At 45.9% G+C, this 21,474-nt stretch overlaps 1 protein-coding gene across 10 annotated transcripts in view; it reads right to left on the bottom strand.

Annotated features, from left to right (window-relative positions):
- Positions 1 to 21,474, bottom strand: part of GIPR (gastric inhibitory polypeptide receptor) — a 265,555-nt gene that overhangs the window by 164,942 nt on the left and 79,139 nt on the right. The gene's annotated exons all lie outside the window — the stretch shown is intronic.

Genomic DNA, 21,474 nt, shown 5'->3' with positions numbered 1-21,474 from the left:
GGCAAAATCCATTCATATGTATGACATATTGTGAGGTGGTCACTAACAATGAATGTGCTCACAACTCACAAAAGATGTAAACATAAGAGTATAGTAAAAGAGGCCCAAGTGGCCATGTATTGCACAGTTATCCAAAAGGTAACAATGGTATTATCAACATCCACAGCAGAGATCACCAAGTAACAAAATATACCCACAATCGTATATCAGGATGCCCACACTCCAACGTCCATTTCGGCTCACTGCCTTCTTCTGGGAATCATTAATTAATGACATTGTAGAGGGGTTGAAGAGTAAAGTAGCAATTTTTGCAGATTAAACTAAACTCTGATTTGGAAAAGGACTTAGGAGTCTTTGTGGTAGGCCTCTTGGGTAGGGATAGTGTAGTTAGGGTATTGCTTCAGTATATCAGGGGTTAAGGTTAACCCTATTTGTTCGTGACGCCAGGCTGAGGGCTAGTATGCTGAGGTAATTCTCCGGCCTATCGACGCCTTTCCCAGTAACGATAGGTGCATGCAAATAATGACTGAAGGTCCACAATGTAGTTGAACTTGAATAAACTTTACTTAAAGGCTTGCAGTACATCCAATGAATAGTAACAGTCTCTTTAATACAGTCTCCATACACTTCAGTGACTGACAGTTGTTGCGCACCTTGGCCGTTGATATAAGTCTCTAAATTTAGGGTAATTTGCGAAGATCCGTCCTGATTTAGGGGATAGATATGGTCCGGTGATCTTGCAGAGTGCTTAGGGATTGATACACTCACAGTTTTAGAAGATATCAGCCGTCGCCGCAAGGCTCGGGCCTAACTCACTTATGGCAGCAGCGCAGATCCTTCTCTAACAACAGCCCACGAGCAAAGAGAGAGAGTAATGGCCGCCGCTTCCTTATATGGGCAGGGGCAGGGCCGTTTCCATTGGTCCGAGTAACACTCACTCACCGGTACAAGGAATGATGGTTCAAATACGTCACAGGGACCTCCAAAGGTCCTTAAGGAAAAACCATAGCGTTTACCTGATCACGTGACCCGCAGGTCCTGCTACGCTCCGTACAGGTAATTAACCATTTATATACATTTGTACAATTATATTTATATAAATCCTAAGTAAACTGTTAGACAACTAATATATCTAGATGAGAGGTGACAAGGGGTGGACTAGATAAGAAGGACCCCAATGTCCTAGGGACTCTGGCTATGGGGACCTCTGTACAGGTACCGTATAGGATGCGGCACCGGGACACCACATCTTAGTTAACAGTAAATTTAGCTGTAGTGACCAGTGTCGGGCAGCTGCTGCCTGTTACGCCGAGCGCTCCGGGTCCCCGCTCCTCCCCGGAGCGCTCGCTTCTCTCTCGCTACCGCAGCGCTCCGGGCAGCTCCACTGACCCGGTGCGCTGCGATACCGTCTCCAGCCGGGATGCGATTCGCGATGCGGGTAGCGCCCGCTCGCGATGCGCATCCCGGCTCCCGTACCTGACTCGCTCTCCGTCTGTCCTGTCCCGGCGCGCGCGGCCCCGCTCCCTAGGGCGCGCGCGCGCCGGGTCTCTGCGATTTAAAGGGCCACTGCGCCGCTGATTGGCGCAGTGGTTCCAATTAGTGTGTTCACCTGTGCACTCCCTATTTATACCTCACTTCCCCTTCACTCCCTCGCCGGATCTTGTTGCCATTGTGCCAGTGAAAGCGTTTCCTTGTGTGTTCCTAGCCTGTGTTCCAGACCTCCTGCCCTTGCCCCTGACTACGATCCTTGCTGCCTGCCCCGACCTTCTGCTACGTCCGACCTTGCTTCTGTCTACTCCCTTGTACCGCGCCTATCTTCAGCAGTCAGAGAGGTTGAGCCGTTGCTAGTGGATACGACCTGGTCACTACCGCCGCAGCAAGACCATCCCGCTTTGCGGCGGGCTCTGGTGAAAACCAGTAGTGACTTAGAACCGATCCACTAGCACGGTCCACGCCAATCCCTCTCTGGCACAGAGGATCCACTACCTGCCAGCCGGCATCGTGACACTGCCAAGGAAAATAAAATAATGGGGTTCATCAATAGGGGCATAGATGCCCACGACAAGGAAATAATTCTACCGCTGTACAAATCACTAGTCAGACCACACATAGAATACAGTGTACAGTACTGGTCAGATCACACATGGAATACTGTGTACAGTACTGGTCAGACCACACATAGAATACTGTGTACAGTACTGGTCAGACCACACATAGAATACTGTGTACAGTACTGGGCACCAGTGTACAAGAAAGATATAGTGGAGCTGGAGAGGGTTCAAAGACTGGCAACCAGGGTAATATGGGGAATGGGAGGACTACAGTACCCAGAAAGATTATCAGAATTAGGGTTATTTAGTTAAGAAAAAAGAAGGATTGGGGCGACCTAATAACTGTGTATAAATATATCAGGGGACCGTACAGAGATCTCTCCATGATCTATTTATACCCAGGACTGTATCTATAACAAGGGGGCATCCTCTACGTCTAGAGGAAAGAAGGTTTCTACACCAGCACAGACGGGGGTTCTTTACAGTAAGAGCAGTGAGACTGTGGAATTCTCTCCCGGAGTAGGTGGTCATGGTTAAATTAAAGAATTTAAAAGGGGTCTGGATGCATTTTTGGAGAATAATAACATTACAGGTTAATGATTCTAGATCTATAGGGACAGAAGGTAGATCCAGGGATCTATTCTGATTGTCATATTTGGAGTCGGGAAGGAATTTTTACCTCTAGTATGAGGGTTTTTTGCCTTCCTCTTCATCAACTCAGTAGGGACTCATTAGGGTTATAGGTTGAACTTGATGGATTCAGGTCTTTTTTCAACCTTATGGACTATGTTACTATGTTCTGTCAGGCAGGAGAGCCATCATATGGGGTCCTCTTCTTGCTAGATCCTCATCTGTGCTGCTGGCAGAAGGTAAAGGAATCGTTAATTTCTAACGATAATTTGTTTTCCCTTAGTCCTAACAGCAGCTCACAAATATCCCACCTTAGGTGTAGCTTTCCTTGTTATAACACAAGGGGATAATTATCCTCTTAAAGGAGGTCTTAATAGCTTAATTTCTTTATTACTTGTTGGGCTCATTAATTATTCTGCTATCCATCCAGTCAACATGGGGAATTAACCCTTCCTGTGCTTCTCTTAGGACTAAGGGAAAACAAATTATCATTAGAAATTAACAAATAATATAGCGGGGATCTTAACCCCTTAGCCTGTTTTGACCTTAATGACCAAGGCAAATTTTTAAAATCTGACATGTGTCCCCTTATTTGGTAATAACTTTGGAACGCTTTTACTTATGAAAGCGATTCTGAGATTTTTTTTTGTGACCAATTGTACTTTACATTAGTGGTAAATTTTGATATTGATATATTTAGCGTTTTTTTGTGAAAAACTCCAAAATTTAGTAAAAACGAATGAAGAATTAGCATTTTTCGAGATTTGACATTTTCTGCTTCTATGACAAATAGTCTTGCCGCATCAAATTAATGATTAATTCACATTTACAATATGTCTACTTTATGTTCCCATCATTTGATAAACATGCCTTTACTTTTTTAGAATGTTAGAAGGTTTATAAGTTTAGCAGCAATTTTTCAGATTTTCAAGAAAATTTCAAAATCTTATTTTTCAGGGTCCAGTTCAGATCTGAAATGGAATTGAGGGGCCTGTATGTTAGATACCCCCATAAATCCCCCCATTTTAAAAACTGCACTCCTTAAAGTAGTCAGAATGACATTACAGAAGTCTATTAACCCTTTAGGCATTTCACAAAAATTAAAGCAAAGTGCTGGCGGAATTTTTAAAATTTCATTTTGTTTGCAGATTTTCCATTTTAATCCATTTTTTCTGTAACACAGTAGGTGTTGACAGAGAAATGCAACTTAATGTATTCCCCGAATTCTGACGTATTTACAAATATCCCACATGTGGCCATTGTGCGATTTGTGTATCACACACAGGCCTCAGACATGAAGGCATGCTGTGTGGATTTTGGGGCTTCCTTTTAGTTTAGGATATTTTGCTGCCATCATATAAAGTTGCAGAGGCCTTGGGGTGCAAAAATATTTTTGGGAGACAAGTTGACGCTTTCATTGGAACCATTGTGGGGTTCATGTGACACTGATCGTTTTTATTAAATTTTTTATGAGGTGGCATAAATAAAAAAAATCTATTCTGAGGTTGTTTTTTATTAATTTCTTTAGGTAGTTCGTCATTCAGTATAAGCAACATTACTCTGCAGGTTGATACGATTATGGTGATACCAAATTTAATACTTTTTAAATATTTTATTATATTTATAGCATAAAAACTATTAATTTTTTCACCGACACAATTATGTGAGGACTTTTTTTTTGCAGAACATGTTGACACTTAACGGGGGGGGAAATATATGTATATATAATTTATTTACATTTTTTCTTAATATATTTTTTTAATAATTTTTTTAGGGATCGACCGATTATCTGTTTGGCCGATATTATCGGCCGATATTCACGATTTTGGACGTTATCGGTATCGGCAATTACTTTGCCGATAATCCACCCCTCCCCCCCCCATCGTCGTCAACGCGATTTCACCGTCAGTGCGCACAGTGACAGCTCAGGACACCGCTGGAGCCAGAAGTAGCGCGGACCCTGGGAACAGGTAATTATAAAACCAGGGATGGGGGAGGCAATGGGGCAGCAGCGGTGGTTGGACTAAGGACCGGCAGGGGGAGAGAAGCGGGCCGGGGGGGGGGGGGTTGAGAAATAGCCGATAACTTATACCGGAATATCGGTATAAGTTATTGGCTAGCGGCCTGAAAGGCCACAGATTATCGGTATCGGCCCTAAAAAAAAATCGATATCGGTCGATCTCTATTTTTTTTTTTTACTATGATACACATAATTCACATACCTGTACTCCACTAAATTATACATATACACACGTCTGTACGCCACTAAATTAGATTTACACTGACAGGCATAGGATAGCAGATCAGTCTCTACCTGAGCAGATCAGTCTCTACCTGCCATGACAATGGAGCTGATAATGCATATAGGGGTTAATATTTAGAATTCCTATAAGAGCAGAGTGAGAAAATGATCTATTAAGAGAAATAAATTCTCTAAGGAATGCATGCAATAACTTATAAAACAAGCCCCTATGAAGGTTGTATGTCTCCTGTAATTGTATTGTATGGACTTGAAGTCCTGCTCCCCATACACATCATGAATCTTGCTCACTCCATGTCTAATCCAAAATTTAGGGTCAAGAACTGCAGTAAAGCGCCCCAATGCTGGATCGTATGAGAAGGGCTTGTCCATCATTATCATTAATCATGTAATTACAAGAAGGCTGATAGAATGATAAAGATAAATGTAATGCCAATCACATTACATTTAATGGGAAAGCCGCCAGTAAATGTCGAGATACTGGCAAAAAAGTAAAAAGTATTCTAATACATACCACAGCATACCCACAATGACCCTATTAACACTGAGTCCTGCAAAAAAAAAACAGCCCGAACATAGACACTGGTACTTAGGGCTGGGCGGTATACCGGTTCATACCTCATACCGAATTTTTTGGGCTGCACGATATGAATTTTCTCCCATACCGCAATACCGGTTGGGCCCCTCGGGAATGTATTATCAGCCCAGCGCAGCGCTGTCCCCACATCGGGGAACTAATCCTATGTTACCCGCCAGCACTGTTCTGCCCCCCCCCCCCCCCAATTAATTATCAGCCCAGTGGGGTACTACCCACATAGGTCACCATAAGCACTGCCCTCCTCCTCTTTGTTGGGGGCCGCCGGGCGCTGGAACTCTATACTGTACGCCAGTGGTCTCCAACCTGCAGACCTCCAGATGTTGCAAAACTACAACTCCCAGCATGCCCAGACAGCCAACGGCTGGGAGTTGTAGTTTTGCAACAGCTGGAGGTCCGCAGGTTTGAGACCACTGTTGTTCGCTGTATCCCTATGCCCGGGCTGCAAAAGATGAAGAAAATAAACTTTAACCTACCTACGTCGGTCACACGCTGGGGACTGGAATGTCGGACAGCCATCAGCCTATCACCGGCCGGAGCGATGTCCCACCCCGGCCAGTGATAGGCTGAGCCCACTGTCATGTAAAGAGCTATGGCCGGCTTCTTACATGACAGTGCGCTCATTCTATCATTGGCCGGGGTGGGACATCGCTGCGGCCGGTGATAGGCTGACGGCTGTCCGACGTTCCAGTCCCAAGGAACAGCGTGTGGCCGATGTAGGTAAGTTAAAGTTTATTTTCTGTATCTTTTGCAGCCCGGGCATAGGTGTACAGCGTAAAGCAGTGGTCTCCAACCTGCGGACCTCCAGCTGTTGCAAAACTACAACTCCCAGCATGCCCGGACAGCTGGAGGTCCGCAGGTTGGAGACCACTGGCGTACAGTGAGTTCCGTCGCCGTTGGCCCCCAACAAAGAGGAGGAGGGCAGTGCTTGAAGGTGACATATGTGAGTAGTACCCCGCTAGGCTGATCATTAATTGGGGGGAGCAGAACAGTGCTGGCGGATCACATGATTCTTTTTGGGGGGGGAGCCGAACACCGCACGTGGGTCACATGATTGGGACGGGGGGTACAATACCGTTATATACCGTGGAACCACCGTAAGTTAAAAAAAATACAGTGAATTTGGTCATACCGCCCAGCCCTAGGTAGACTATAGGTCTAATATAAGTTGATGGACCTCAGCTTTTGAACAGTGTGAAATTGTTCTGTTCTAGCTACCATCTAAAGTGAGTGGGGCTGGATGACTGTATTATGACAATTTTGCCATGGACAAGTGGGGCAGCCTCATAGGGTGATCACAGCAACAAGAGACCAGAGCCATGTCCTCATTTTATAGAGACCTCATTATACATGTTCTACCAGAGTACACGTTGACCAACCAATCAGGCCCATTAGGGGTCCCTGCACCAACCTGGCCCTGACTTTGCTGCCATCTTACTGTAGACGTTCTCAGTGATGCAGCTTGGGAAGGGTTTAGAGGAGGATATGCACAGGAACAGATTGTGCTGGATCAGGTGTATCTATAGTCATTGTGCCATTACCTCCTCTCATCCCTTATTGTTTGGCTTCACTGCGTCTCCTGGTTACTGTTTTTTCTCTCTTGTTCTCTAATCTCTAATTTCCAGTCCAACTCCAGGAAAGATAAGACAGATAAGATTCAGCTAAAACCAGATGAGACTGTCCTGAGCCGGAGAAATAAACAGGGATGGAAGATGAGCAACAGGAGACAAACCTAGTAGTAAGATCTATAGATAAATGTGATCTGAGACCTGGAGCATCAAAAATCTAAAGACATTCCATAGTAATGTGTGGTGTCCCAGTACAGGACCTTGTCCTGTCCCTTGTCTAAGCTCCCCGCAGCTAGAGTCCCTCCATGTCTATAGGGCTCTCCTCTAGGGTTTACCCCTAGTCGCCTCATATAAATGTGTTATTTAATGTGTGTGTATATATATATATATATATATATATATATATATATAAATATATATTTTATATATAGGAAATATCTATGTATAGGACCTTAGCAGGTCACGTGCCTTTAATAATTAAGTTGTACTATGGTTTAAGGACCTTACAAGGTCATGTGATGTACCCAGAGTTCACTGGGTCAGGACTTACAGGTTTGCCAACCAATGAGCTTAGTCCAGCCCCTTATTATATAAAGGGCTGCAGCCACTAAATTTGCACTCCTTTTCTCTTCCTGCCGGACTACAAAGCAAACACAACTATCTCAGCATCAATTCAACTCACCTAGGCTAAGGCCTAAGAATCCAGCAGCCACTAAACCGTGAGTTACCAAAAGCTCAATCTATCAAATCCTGTGTGACTACTACCAGCTCAAATCTTCTAAATTAGTAGCACAGTGGCCTGCATGAAAGCTCATTGCTTCCAAGTCCCAGCAAACCTGTGAGGAACCTGTATCCCGGTTCACTCTTGAAAAGACTGTTATGTTAAAGACTGTTTCATAAAATCCGCAAGTAAAGTTTCTTCAGTTTATTCCTAAAATCTGCTGTGGACATTCTGTTATTTTTGCCTGCCATTTGTGGGACGGTTGGCGATAGGAACATTACTATTGAGGAAACCACACCCTGGCATCACGACATTCAAGGGTTAATACCACCAGACCATACACTATTACCGCAACACCCTAGACACCATTACTCTCCCGGCACCACAACTCTTTTGGCGTCTTACGAACAGGATACGGGTGTATGCCTTAAAGAACTTAGCCACCATTATTGGAAAAGGCCATAGTCCTCCCCTATTCAGAAATGTGCTATATGAACTGTCCGGAATTATCACACGTAGCAATTAAAATTAAGCCCAGAAGGTTACGGGACTTTGCTGCTGAGATTGTGCTTAACTGGGGCGAACGAAAAAGTAAGGGGGAGGTGAAGATTGTCTTTCTGTGGCCATGTGTAAAATTCGCAGTGAAGCCATGCTGCGCTCTCCACTGCAACAAATACTTGAAAGGGTTAAAAATTTACCAGAGAAGTGCGCGAAAATGCCCCGCACTGGTCTGCGACTCGCCCCTGGGCGTGGACACCAAGTACACGTTGCAATGCCGAAGTGGAACTATAATTTCTTGCTTGTGTTTGCCAGGGGACAGGAAGTCAGAGCTGCACCGATGACGTCCTTGGGGCTGGCAGACATTTTGTTGAAGCCTCCCATCTGGAGATGGCAGCGAGGTGCACAGACATGGCGGAGCCCAGTGCTACAGGTGAGGAGAGCAGCAAGATGGTGTCTGAGCAGAGGAAAGTTGCCGCGCCCACAGCGCAACTTTTCCAGGATCTTGCCGATCACTTGCAGCGGTTGTCCATCGGGGCCGAGGAGGCCTGCAAACTACCACCGCTACCCGAGGATGACGAGAGGCCGGCTACCCCCGAAAGGGGCATCACCCGGGACATCGGAGACGGCATCACCGGTGAGACTGTCCCCTCACCACCGGACATGGGGTCCTGGGCCGAGATCCCAACAGAAGACTCGGATGTGAGTACCCAGACGGAAGCCACTTTCTCTTCCTCATCTAGCCCAGAGAGAGAGGTCCCCTTGTCTCAAGTCACCCTGCCTAGCGCACACCCCCTCTCCCGAAATGAGTGTTCGGCGATGAGCCTGAGCTGATTCACTGATTCAGTATTCAACACAGCCAGTGGGACCATGTTCTTCCCCAGCCAGGGAAGTCCCATCCAACGGTCCCCACAGCTCAGATAGAAAGGGCCCACAGGGAGACTGAAATTAAAAGCATAATTGAGAAGCTGAAGGCTGAACACAGAGAGCGATATGGGCTGAAACACCTCTAATATAAAGACAGGGTGAAGCAGCAGAGTGATACCAAGAGGTTGGAGGCACTGTACATAAGAATGTTGGACTACCCATGAGAGGGTGAAGCACCCTTGGAGCGCTGACGCGCCATCGTGGTGAAATTTGATAAGGTCAAGTGTTTTGGTACCCACCAAGATTGCAGGCATGGGGGGGACCATCCTGGTGAACAGTACTACCTGCCCAGAAGTTACAACTCCCTGGAGCAAGGGGAGATTGTTGAATACACCCCAGTTAAAAGTCTGCGGGGTGAATGGGCTGCAGCTATGACAAGACCAAAGAACCCGACACAAATTCCCTTCACGTACTTCCCTTTGGACGACTGGGACGCAGATCCCCACAGAATCCGGCCGAAGAAGATACCCAACACAGCCGATGAAGAGGAAGGATTCAGAGCACCTGTCATGGACCCCAAGCACATGCCGAGGTCCTATTCCGATCCATCTGTGACCGAGAACAGGTCCAGGCCTCCTCCCCCTGAGGAGGTGAGGCCTAAACAGCGGGCACCAACAGATGTGCCTAGGCCTACTCCATGCCAGGAGGTGTGGCCTAACCAACAGGCACCAACAACAGATGTGCCTAGGCCTACTTCATGCCCGGAGGTGTGGCCTAAACAACAGGCACCGACAGAAGTGTCACGGCCTACTCCACACAAGGAAGTGAGGCCGGATCAACCGGCACCAATGGTGGTAGCAGTGGCCTCAGCGGCTGCTATTAATTTTGTAGTGAGTGTTAACCCCTCTGTTTCACAGTCAAAGCTCACCAATGTTTCATGGGACACTGCTATTCATCCCCTGAGAGAATCCCAACTTCATGCTCCTCGCTACATGTCCCATAGCAGGAAGCACACTGACCGGCGAGGTTGGGAGTCAATAAGATACCCCGTTTAAAGGCATTCATTTATTTTGTTTGCTTACCATTAATTCTGTGGTACCCCAGTACCTTTGTTTCTCTACAGACTGTTCTGTTCCAGTTGTAACCTGTTAAGATGTGTTACGCCGAGCGCTCCGGGTCCCCGCTCCTCCCCGGAGCGCTCGCTTCACTCTCGCTACCGCAGCGCTCCGGTCAGCTCCACTGACCCGGTGCGCTGCGATACCGTCTCCAGCCAAGATGCGATTCGCGATGCGGGTGGCGCCCGCTCGCGATGCGCACCCCGGCTCCCGTACCTGACTCGCTCTCCGTCTGTCCTGTCCCGGCGCGCGCGGCCCCGCTCCCTAGGGCGCGCGCGCGCCGGGTCTCTGCGATTTAAAGGGCCACTGCGCCGCTGATTGGCGCAGTGGTTCCTATTAGTGTGTTCACCTGTGCACTCCCTATTTAACCTCACTTCCCCTTCCCTTCCTTGCCGGATCTTGTTGCCATTGTGCCAGTGAAAGCGTTCCATTGTGTATTCCTAGCCTGTGTTCCTGACCTCCTGCCGTTGCCCCTGACTACGATCCTTGCTGCCTGCCCCGACCTTCTGCTACGTCCGACCTTGCTTCTGTCTACTCCCTTGTACCGCGCCTATCTTCAGCAGCCAGAGAGGTTGAGCCGTTGCTAGTGGATACGACCTGGTCACTACCGCCGCAGCAAGACCATCCCGCTTTGCGGCGGGCTCTGGTGAAAACCAGTAGTGACTTAGAACCGGTCCACTAGCACGGTCCACGCCAATCCCTCTCTGGCACAGAGGATCCACCTCCTGCCAGCCGGCATCGTGACAAGATGAAGTGCCTGGCAGGACTGTGCCAAGAAGTTACTTATTCAGCAATGTAACCATCTTCTTAAGATTGTGCCCGGCCTTTGGCCGGAGACTCCTTGTCCGAGGAGATTCTTGTAAGTTTATGCCCGGCTCCTGCACAGCCGTGATGTTTTTGGACTCATAACCTAGGTGGACTGCTGATCCTTACATGACTGTTTGTTGTAAAGATGTTCACAGTAATATATTTTTTGTGCACTAAATGTTGCACACATACAGCAGGTAAATGTACCTGAATGCATCAAATGTTGTGCTGCTATCAAGTAGCCCTGGTATTCTAATAAATAAAGTGTTTGTTGACAAAATATGTCAAACAAAATGTCCGTGGTTATTGTACAGAAATATCCATTTCCTGTACACAAAATACATATTTTCTTTCAGGTGTTATAGTGTTTACTTTAAGGTGCCCTCCCAGCTCCCCTGGGAGTAACATTAACCCCTTCAGGACGGAGCCCATTTTGGCCTTAAGGACCGGAGCGTTTTTTGCACATCTGACCACTGTCACTTTAAACATTAATAACTCTGGAATGCTTTTAGTTATCATTCTGATTCCGAGATTGTTTTTTCGCGACATATTCTACTTTAACATAGTGGTAAATTTTTGTCGATACTTGCATCCTTTCTTGGTGAAAAATCCGTAAATTTGATGAAAAATTTGAAAATTTTGCATTTTTCTAACTTTGAAGCTCTCTGCTTGTAAGGAAAATGGATATTACGAATACATTTTTTTTGGTTCACATATACAATATGTCTACTTTATGTTTGCATCATAAAATTGACGTGTTTTTACTTTTGGAAGACACCAGAGGGCTTCAACGGTCAGCAGCAATTTTCCGATTTTTCACAAAATTTTGAAACTCAGTATTTTTCAGGGACCAGTTCAGGTTTGAAGTGGATTTGAAGGGTCTTCATATTAGAAATACCCCATAAATGACCACATTATAAAAACTACACCCCCCAAAGTATTCAAAATGACATTCAGTCAGCGTTTTAACCCTTTAGGTGTTTCACACGAATAGCAGCAAAGTGAAGGAGAAAATTCACAATCTTCATTTTTTACACTCACATGTTCTTGTAGACCCAATTTTTGAATTTTTACAAGGGGTAAAAGGACAAAATTTTTAATTGTATTTGTAGCCCAATTTCTCTCGAGTAAGGACATACCTCATATGTCTATGTAAAGTGTTCGGCGGCCGCAGTAGAGGGCTCAGAAGGGAAGGAGCCACAAGGGGATTTTGGAGAGTACGTTTTTCTGAAATGGTTTTTGGGGGGCATGTTACCTTTAGGAAGCCCCTATGGTGCCAGAACAGCAAAAAAAAAAACACATGGCATACCATTTTGGAAACTAGACCCCTCGGGGAATGTAACATGGGATAAAGTGAACCTTAATACCCCACAGGTGTTTCACGACTTTTGCAAATGTAAAAAAAATAAAAAAAATTTTACCTAAAATGCTTGTTTTCCCCCCAAAATTTTTTTTTTAAAAAGGGTAATAGCAGAAAATACCCCTAAAAATTTGAAGCCCAATTTCTCCCGATTCAGAAAACACCCCATATGGGGGTGAAAAGTGCTCTGCTGGCGCACTACAGGTCTCGGAAGAGAAGGAGTCACATTTGGCTTTTTGAACGCAAATTTTTCTCTGGGGGCATGCCGCATTTAGGAAGCCCCTATGGTGCCAGGACAGCAAAAAAAACCCACATGGCATACCATTTTGGAAACTAGACCCCTCGGGGAACGTAACAAGGGGTTAAGTGAACCTTTATACCCCACAGGTGTTTCACGACTTTTGCATATGTAAAAAAAAGATTTATTTTTTACCTAAAATGCTTGTTTTCCCAAAAATTTTACATTTTTAAAAAGGGTAAAAGCAGAAAATACCCCCCAAAATTTTAAGCCCAATTTCTCCCGAGTACGGCGATACCCCATATGTGACCCTTAACTGTTGCCTTGAAATACGACAGGGCTCCAAAGTGAGAGCGCCATGCGCATTTGAGGCCTAAATTAGGGATTGCATAGGGGTGGACATAGGGGTATTCTACGCCAGTGATTCCCAAACAGGGTGCCTCCAGCTGTTGCAAAACTCCCAGCATGCCTGGACAGTCAACGGCTGTCCGACAATACTGGGAGTTGTTTTGCAACAGCTGGAGGCTCCGTTCTGGAAACAGTGGCGTACCAGACGTTTTTCATTTTTATTGGGGAGGGAGGGGGGCTGTGTAGGGGTATGTGTATATGTAGTGTTTTTTACTTTTTATTTTATTTTGTGTTAGCGTAGTGTAGTGTTTTTAGGGTACAGTCGCACGGGCGGGGGGTTCACAGTAGTTTCTCGCTGGCAATTTGAGCTGCAGCAGAAAGTTTGCGGCAGCTCAAATTTGCAGCCAGATACTTATTGTAATCCTCCGCCCATGTGAGTGTACCCTGTACGTTCACATTGGGGGGGGGGGGACATCCAGCTGTTGCATAACTACAACTCCCAGCATGCCCGTTGGCTGTCGGTGACTGCTGAGAGTTGCAGTTTTGCAACAACTGTAGGCACACTGGTTATGTATCACTGAGTTTGTGACCTAACTCAGTGTTTCACAACCAGTGTGCCTCCAGCTGTTGCAAAACTACAACTCCCAGCATGTACGGTGCATGGTGTACGGTGACTGCTGAGAGTTGTAGTTTGCAACAGCTGGAGGCACACCGGTCGTGAAACACTGAGTTAGGTAAAAAAAAACTCTGAGTTTCACAACCAGTGTGCCTTCAGCTGTTGCAAAACTACAACTCTCAGCAGTCACCGACAGCCAACGGGCATGCTGGGAGTTGTAGTTATGCAACCAGCAGATGCACCACTACAACTCCCAGCATGCACTTTAGCTGTTTGTGCAAGCTGGGAGTTGTAGTTATACAACAGCTGAAGGTACACTTTTCCATAGAATGTGCCTCCAGCTGTTGCAAAACCATAAGTCCCAGCATGCCCATAAGGGAATTCTGGGAGTTGTGGTGGTCTGCCTCCTGCTGTTGCATAACTACAGCTCCCAGCATGCCCTTTTTGCATGCTGGGAGCTGTTGCTAAGCAACAGCAGGAGGCTGTCACTCACCTCCAACGATCCAGACGCTGCAGGTCAGTCCCGCCGCCGCAGCTGCTCCTGGGGCCCCGATCCCAACAGGGGCGCCGGGGATCGGGGTCCCCAGCACCCGGGGTGCACGTCCCGCACCCGCTCACGTCCTCCAGAAGAGGGGCAGAGCGGGTGCGGGAGTGACACCCGCAGCAGGCTCCCTGATTGGTCGGCCGGTAATCCGGCCGACGAATCAGGGCGATCGTGAGGTGGCACCAGTGCCACCTCACCCCTGCAGGCTCTGGCTGTTCGGGGCCGTCAGAGACGGTCCCGAACAGCCAGTAATTCCGGGTCATCGGGTCACTGGAGACCCGATTGACCCGGAATCGCCCCAGATCGCTGGACTGAATTGTCCAGCGATCTGTGGCGATCACCGACATGGGGGAACATAATGACCCTCGGTCCTTAAGGACTCGGGATGCAGGGCGTATCCATACGCCCTATGTCCTGAAGAGGTTAATGCCACCTCTCACTAGCGCCTACTGAAACATTCCCCTCAGATACCAAGACTGACTCATTCATTCAATACAATGTACACATAGTACATTATACAAAATTCACTAGTGTACATTTCGTAATTTCTGTACACATAACTCAAGCAAGAAAAAAATAAATAAATAAATAAATATATATATATATATATATATATATATATATATATATATATATATATATATCTCACATACAACAAAATATTTCTTAGGAACTGTAACACGCTATATCTCAGTTCTATACCACTGTTTATTCACTAATGTGTTCTTTTGTCTCTTACGTGTTCAGGATGCTCTTCCTGGCCAGAAAATGCTCCTGTAGCTTACTAAAATGCATATATCCAGAAAGGTAACAGTGTGTCATTGTTATCTAGTTCAGAGAGTTCTAGGGGTAAGTGTGTGATACCTATAGATCCTAGTAACCAAGGCATTGGGCAGAAAGCCTCAGGCAACCCAATCCGCAACCAGTGTATAACTGTAGGAAATAAATAAGTGGTATATGTCATCAAAAAGAAAAAAAGTTAGATTTATACTAGTATGTAGTACCATTACTGTCATCATACATACTTTTAGTCGAATATAAATACTAATTGTCAGGAAAGAAAAAAAAAATCAAATATCATATGTCCTTTATTTCATAAGTCAATGGAGGTATAATAAACTAAGGTAAAGTAGCTATACCCAAGGGTGTACAGATAAGATAGATTCATCGTATCATATTCTGCTCATCCTGTCCTGGTTGTCAGAACTAAAAGGAAACCACAGTAATTCTGTTCGTGAATGTATTCCTAACAAATCCTGTTTGTATTGTTAGAGCTTGTATGGACATTTTACTATGCACAAAGACTCTATACCGTTATTCATCTACAGCCTGGATATGGACGTTTTCATTAATACCCAGGACTGCATCTGGCCCTATGGCCATTTCGTCCATCTGTCTTTGGGGACCTACGTTGAGGACGACTTATGTCAAGTAAGGGGGTTTGTGGTGTCCCGGTACAGGACCTTGTCCTGTCCCTTGTCTAAAGTCCCTGCAGCTAGAGTCCCTCCATGTCTATAGGGCACTCCTGTAGGGTTTACCCCTAGTCGCCTCATATAAATGTGTTATTTAATGTATATATATATTTGATATATAGGAAATATCTATGTATAGGACCTTAGCAGGTCACGTGCCTTTAACCTGTTAAGGACGCAGGGCGTATCCATACGCCCTGCATCCCGAGTCCTTAAGGACACAGGGCGTATGGATACGCCCGTGGGAATTCCGTTCCCCGCCGCTAGCCGGTTAGGGACCGGATCGGGATGCCTGCTGAAATCAGGGGGGACCTGAGACCAATGTCGGCGATCGGAGAAAATCGCATGTCAATTCAGACATGCGATTTTCTCCAATTCCGGGCTGATCGGGTCTCTGGTGACCCGATCGCCCGGAAAATAGGGATGATCAAAGTTGTCAGTGACAGCCCCGATCAGCCTAAAGAGATTGGAGTGAGGTCGCAGTGCTGCGATCTCCTCCTATCCCCTGCCATTAATCAGAACTGAGTTCTGACCAATGGCAGCGCAGGACAGGGGGTTGCCATTGAAACCCCTCGTTCTGCCCACCCCTGGATGTCGGGCAGAACGGGGGGGGACAAGATGGAGTCCTGTACCTGAGGAGAAGATGCGTGAGGCCTGGCGATCATTGCAGACATCCAGTGGAGATCACGGCTCAGGTAGGGAGAATGGGGGGGGAGAAATGAAAGTGAAAGTAATGTGATCTTTACTATGGCAACCACTAGGAAGGCCGGACTGTAGTTTTGCAACATCTGGAGGGTCACAATTTTGTGACCACTGTTACAGTGGCGCCCAAACGGTAGCCCTCCAGATGTTGCCAAACTACAACTCTCAGCATGCCTAGACCACCCAGGCATGCTGGGAGTTATAGTTCTGTAACATCTGTCCCTTCAGATTTAGCAATTTTCATGAAATTTTTGAAAATTGCTGCTCTACTTTGAAGCCCTCTAATTTTTTCAAAAAGTAAAAACATGTCCATTTTATGATGCCAACTGTCACGATGCCGGCTGGCAGGAGGTGGATCCTCTGTGCCAGAGAGGGATTGGCGTGGACCGTGCTAGTGGACCGGTTCTAAGTCACTACTGGTTTTCACCAGAGCCCGCCGCAAAGCGGGATGGTCTTGCTGCGGCGGTAGTGACCAGGTCGTATCCACTAGCAACGGCTCAACCTCTCTGACTGCTGAAGATAGGCGCGGTACAAGGGAGAAGACAGAAGCAAGGTCGGACGTAGCAGAAGGTCGGGGCAGGCAGCAAGGATCGTAGTCAGGGGCAACGGCAGGAGGTCTGGAACACAGGCTAGGAACAAACAAGGGAACGCTTTCACTGGCACAATGGCAACAAGATCCGGCGAGGGAGTGCAGGGGAAGTGAGGTATACATAGGGAGTGCACAGGTGAACACACTGATTAGAACCACTGCGCCAATCAGCGGCGCAGTGGCCCTTTAAATCGCAGAGACCCGGCGCGCGCGCGCCCTAGGGAGCGGGGCCGCGCGCACCGGGACAGGACCGACGGAGAGCGAGTCAGGTACGGGAGCCGGGGTGCGCATCGCGAGCGGGCGCCACCCGCATCGCGAATCGCATCCCGGCTGGAGGCGGTATCGCAGCGCACCCGGTCAGTGGATCTGACCGGGGCGCTGCGGCAGCGAGAGTGTAGCGAGCGCTCCGGGGAGGAGCGGGAACCCGGAGCGCTCGGCGTAACACCAACATAAAGTGGACATATTGTATTTGTGAATAAAAATAAAATTTCTTTGGAATATCCATTTTCCTTACAAGTAGGGAGCTTCAAAGTTAGAAAATTGCAAAATTTTACAAATTTTCATGAAATTTTGGGATTTTTCACCAAGGAGGCAAGTAACGCCGAAAATTTACCACCAAAATAAAGTAGATTTAGAGTTATTAACGCTTAAAGTGACGGTGGTTAGAATTGCGAAAAAGGGCCCAGTCCTTAAGGTGAAAAAGGGCTCAGTCCTTAAGGGGTTAATTAGGTTGTACTATGGTTTAAGGACCTTACAAGGTCATGTGATGTACCCAGAGTTTGCTGGGTCAGGACTTACAGGTTTGCCAACCAATGAGCTTAGTCCAGCCCCTTATTATATAAAGGGCTGCAGCCACCAAATTCGCACTCTTCTTCTCTTCCTGCCGGACTACAAAGCAAGCACAACTACCTCAGCATCAATTCAATTCACCTAGGCCAAGGCATAAGAATCCAGCAGCCACTAAACCGTGAGTTACCAAAAGCTCAATCTATCAAATCCTGTGTGACTACTACCAGCTCAAATCTTCTAAATTAGTACCACAGTGGCCTGCATAAAAGCTCATTGCTTCCAAGTCCCAGCAAACCTGTGAGGAACCTGTATCCCGGTTCACTCTTGAAAATACTGTTATGTTAATGACTGTTTCATAAAATCCGTAAGTAGAGTTTCTTCAGTTTATTCCTAAAATCTGCTGTGGACATTCCGTTATTTTTCCCTGCCGTTTGTGGGGCGGTTGGCGGTAGGAACATTACTATTGAGGAAACCACAGCCTGGCGTCACGACATTCAAGGGTTAATATCACCAGACCCTACACTATAACCGCAACACCCTAGACACCATTACTCTCCCGGCACCACAAATGCTTCAGGCTTATGTATTTTGGAAATTTTTGATTCACTCTTTCCTGTCATCTTACGCAGGCATAAATACACCAGACGGGTTGGATGTTTCAACAGTGGCAACAGAGATACCTGGTAGCCACACATCACACTCAGGCCCAGATTCACTTCTCACAAAAGTTTAGTGTCACTTTTTGCGAAATAATTTTAATGTTTTTGAGTGCCACAATTTTAAATAAATTGTGACATTTTAGAAGTAGTCCTGAGGGTGGTATAGCAAAACTAATAGTCCCAATTAGATATAGTAAGATTCAGCTCACCGTTTGCAGCATGCAGACCCAAATCATAGTTAGTTCAGCACACCCTCCAGCAGAAGCTTCGGAATGAAGACAAGGGCCGTGTTACAGTGCAACAGGTAAGCAAAACGAAAGAGGAAATCAGGCTCCCAGGACTAGATAAAAATAGTTGCTTTATTAAATCATATTAAAATCCAAAAATAGAAAAAAAATGTGGAATGCTAAAAGAACAAACGAAACGCACCAATGCGTTTTGACTTGTTAACAAGTCTTAATCATGATCAATGTTAGAGACAACGAATGTACCTTAAATACTATTGTATCCGGTGACGTCACATGCTAGAAACAGGTAAACTAAGGGTGAAATGTAAAATCCGGAGTGGACACATAACAATAAAAATGTGTTACATATGAGAATATTCATAACAGACATCTATGTATGTAAGGACATTTCAATAGATATAATTGAGATCTGAAATTGTCTGAAATTGAGTCCAGACAGAAGCGAGTATGAAGGCACAGAATCCAGTACGCCTCCCGTCTGAACTCGGCACTACTCCAATCTCCGCCTCTTCGTGGCGGACGTACCCTTTCTAGGCCAGTCACAGAGATCTTCGGAATTTTCTTAATAATAATGATTTATCATTGATTTTTACTTGTAATATTTCATCAGAGCAAATAGATTTTTTAGACATTACCCTCACAGGTGATCGGGAATCACAATGTATACATACTAAAATGTTCCGTAAACCCTGTGCAGGCAATAGTCTGCTTCATTCGTCTAGTTGTCACCCAGAACATGTCCGCAATTTGCCTATAGGCGAATTTGTCAGGGCCAAGCGTGCCTCATCTGAGGAACATACATATATCAACACCTGTTCAGACATCAGAAAACGCTTATATGCTAGAGGTTATAAACCACATGTTATCAACAGAGCTGAAAGTATAGTTAATTCTAAACTAGCTGGTTTTTACCTTCAAGATAAACAGCCCACTACCCCTATTACACATGTTCTACCAACATTTACAACACCATTCTCTAAACAGTTTCAGAAAATCAAGAGGATCATTAATAGACATCTTCCCGTATTACACTATGACAAAACTATGTCTAACATTATTCAGGATGGCATCAGGGTAATGCCCCGAAAGGTACGGTCACTTTACAATCAACTTTCTCCTAGCGATGTCAACTCTTCTTCCAAACACGACAGATGGCTAACATGTAAAGGGAGCTACAAATGTAGCCATTCTAGATGTTCAATATGCCAATACATGACCAATACTGACACATTTCATTCATGCATTACTGGACAACAATTTAACATAAAAAGTTTTATTAACTGCCAGACTCATCATGTAGTCTATGGCATAACCTGCGTCCAGTGCAACCTGCAATACGTGGGTTACACGAGCAGAAAACTCAAGGTTAGAATACAAGAACATCTTTACATACCAGATAGTAGTAGAACTATAAACAAATCCATGTCAGGTTTCACCAAACACATCGTTGACCAACATTTAGGTATTATTCCGAAGATCGCTGTGACTGGCCTAGAAAGGGTACGTCCGCCACGAAGAGGCGGAGATTGGAGTCGTGTTCAGAGGGGAGGCGTACTGGATTCTGTGCCTTGATACTCGCTTCCCGTCTGGACTCAATTTCAGACATGATCTCAGTTATATCTATTGAAATGTCCTTACATACATAGATGTCTGTTATGAATATTCTCATATGTAACACATTTTTATTGTTATGTGTCCACTCCGGATTTTGCATTTCACCCTTAGTTTACCTGTTTCTAGCATGTGACGTCACCGGATACAATAGTATTTAAGGTACATTCGTTGTCTCTAACATTGACCATGATCAAGACTTGTTAACAAGTCAAAACGCGTTGGTACGTTTCGTTCTTTTAGCATTCCACATTTTTTTCTATTTTTGCAACTATTTTTATCCAGTCCTGGGAGCCGGATTTCCTCTTTCGTTTTGCTTACCTATAGCAAAACTAATGTTCCCTTGTGAACCCAACCATACTTTTGTCAGTTGAGTTCCCAGAGTGCAAAGTGCAGGAATAGTTAAGACAACTTTAACTCTTTACTTAAAGGGGTCGTGCGCTGCCCTGACTTTCGGAGCTCCGCTCACAGCGTCCGGAAGTTCATTACTCCGAACACCGTGTGCGGGGTTCCGTGTTCGCGTCCCCTCGTGACGTCTCGCCCGGCCCCTCGTGACGTCTCACCCGCCCCCTCAACGAAAGTCTATGGGAAGGGGCGCGACCGCTGTCACGCCCCCTTCCCATAGATTTTGGTAGAGGGGGCGGGCGTGATGTCACGAGGGGTCGGGCGTGACGTCACGCCCGGCGGCCACGAACACGGAAGCCCGCACACAGCGTTCGGAGTAATGAACTTCCGGACGCTGTGAGCGGAGCTCCGAAAGTAAGGGCAGTGCACAACCCCTTTAAAGGCTTTATCCCAATTCATTACTTTCTACTTTTATGGCTCTTCTAGCCTGTTTGCAGAGTTGGTCGGGAAAGCCAAAAGCAACCATAGTGGGGAGGTTACGCAATTTGCAAATTAACCTCCCCACTTTGGCTGCTTTTGGCTTTCCCGGCCACCACTGGTTGCTGAAAAAAGTCTAGAGGAGCAGGAAAAGCAGAAAAGTAACAAGGTGGGACAACCCCTTTAAACTTCTTGTGCAAATCCAATACTACAGTTAATTCAGCACAGGTTGGAATGTTTAAGTTTTTGGACCAGATGAACTGATATTTGGTTACTATCCCTTTAACCCCTTAAGGTTTTTCAGTTTTTGCACTTTCGTTTTTTCCTCCTTACCTTTTAAAAATCATAACCCTTTCAATTTTCC

Source organism: Hyla sarda, chromosome 9, assembly GCF_029499605.1.
Source record: "Hyla sarda isolate aHylSar1 chromosome 9, aHylSar1.hap1, whole genome shotgun sequence".
NCBI lineage: Eukaryota > Metazoa > Chordata > Amphibia > Anura > Hylidae > Hyla > Hyla sarda.
This window is presented reverse-complemented; position numbering and strand designations above follow the sequence as displayed.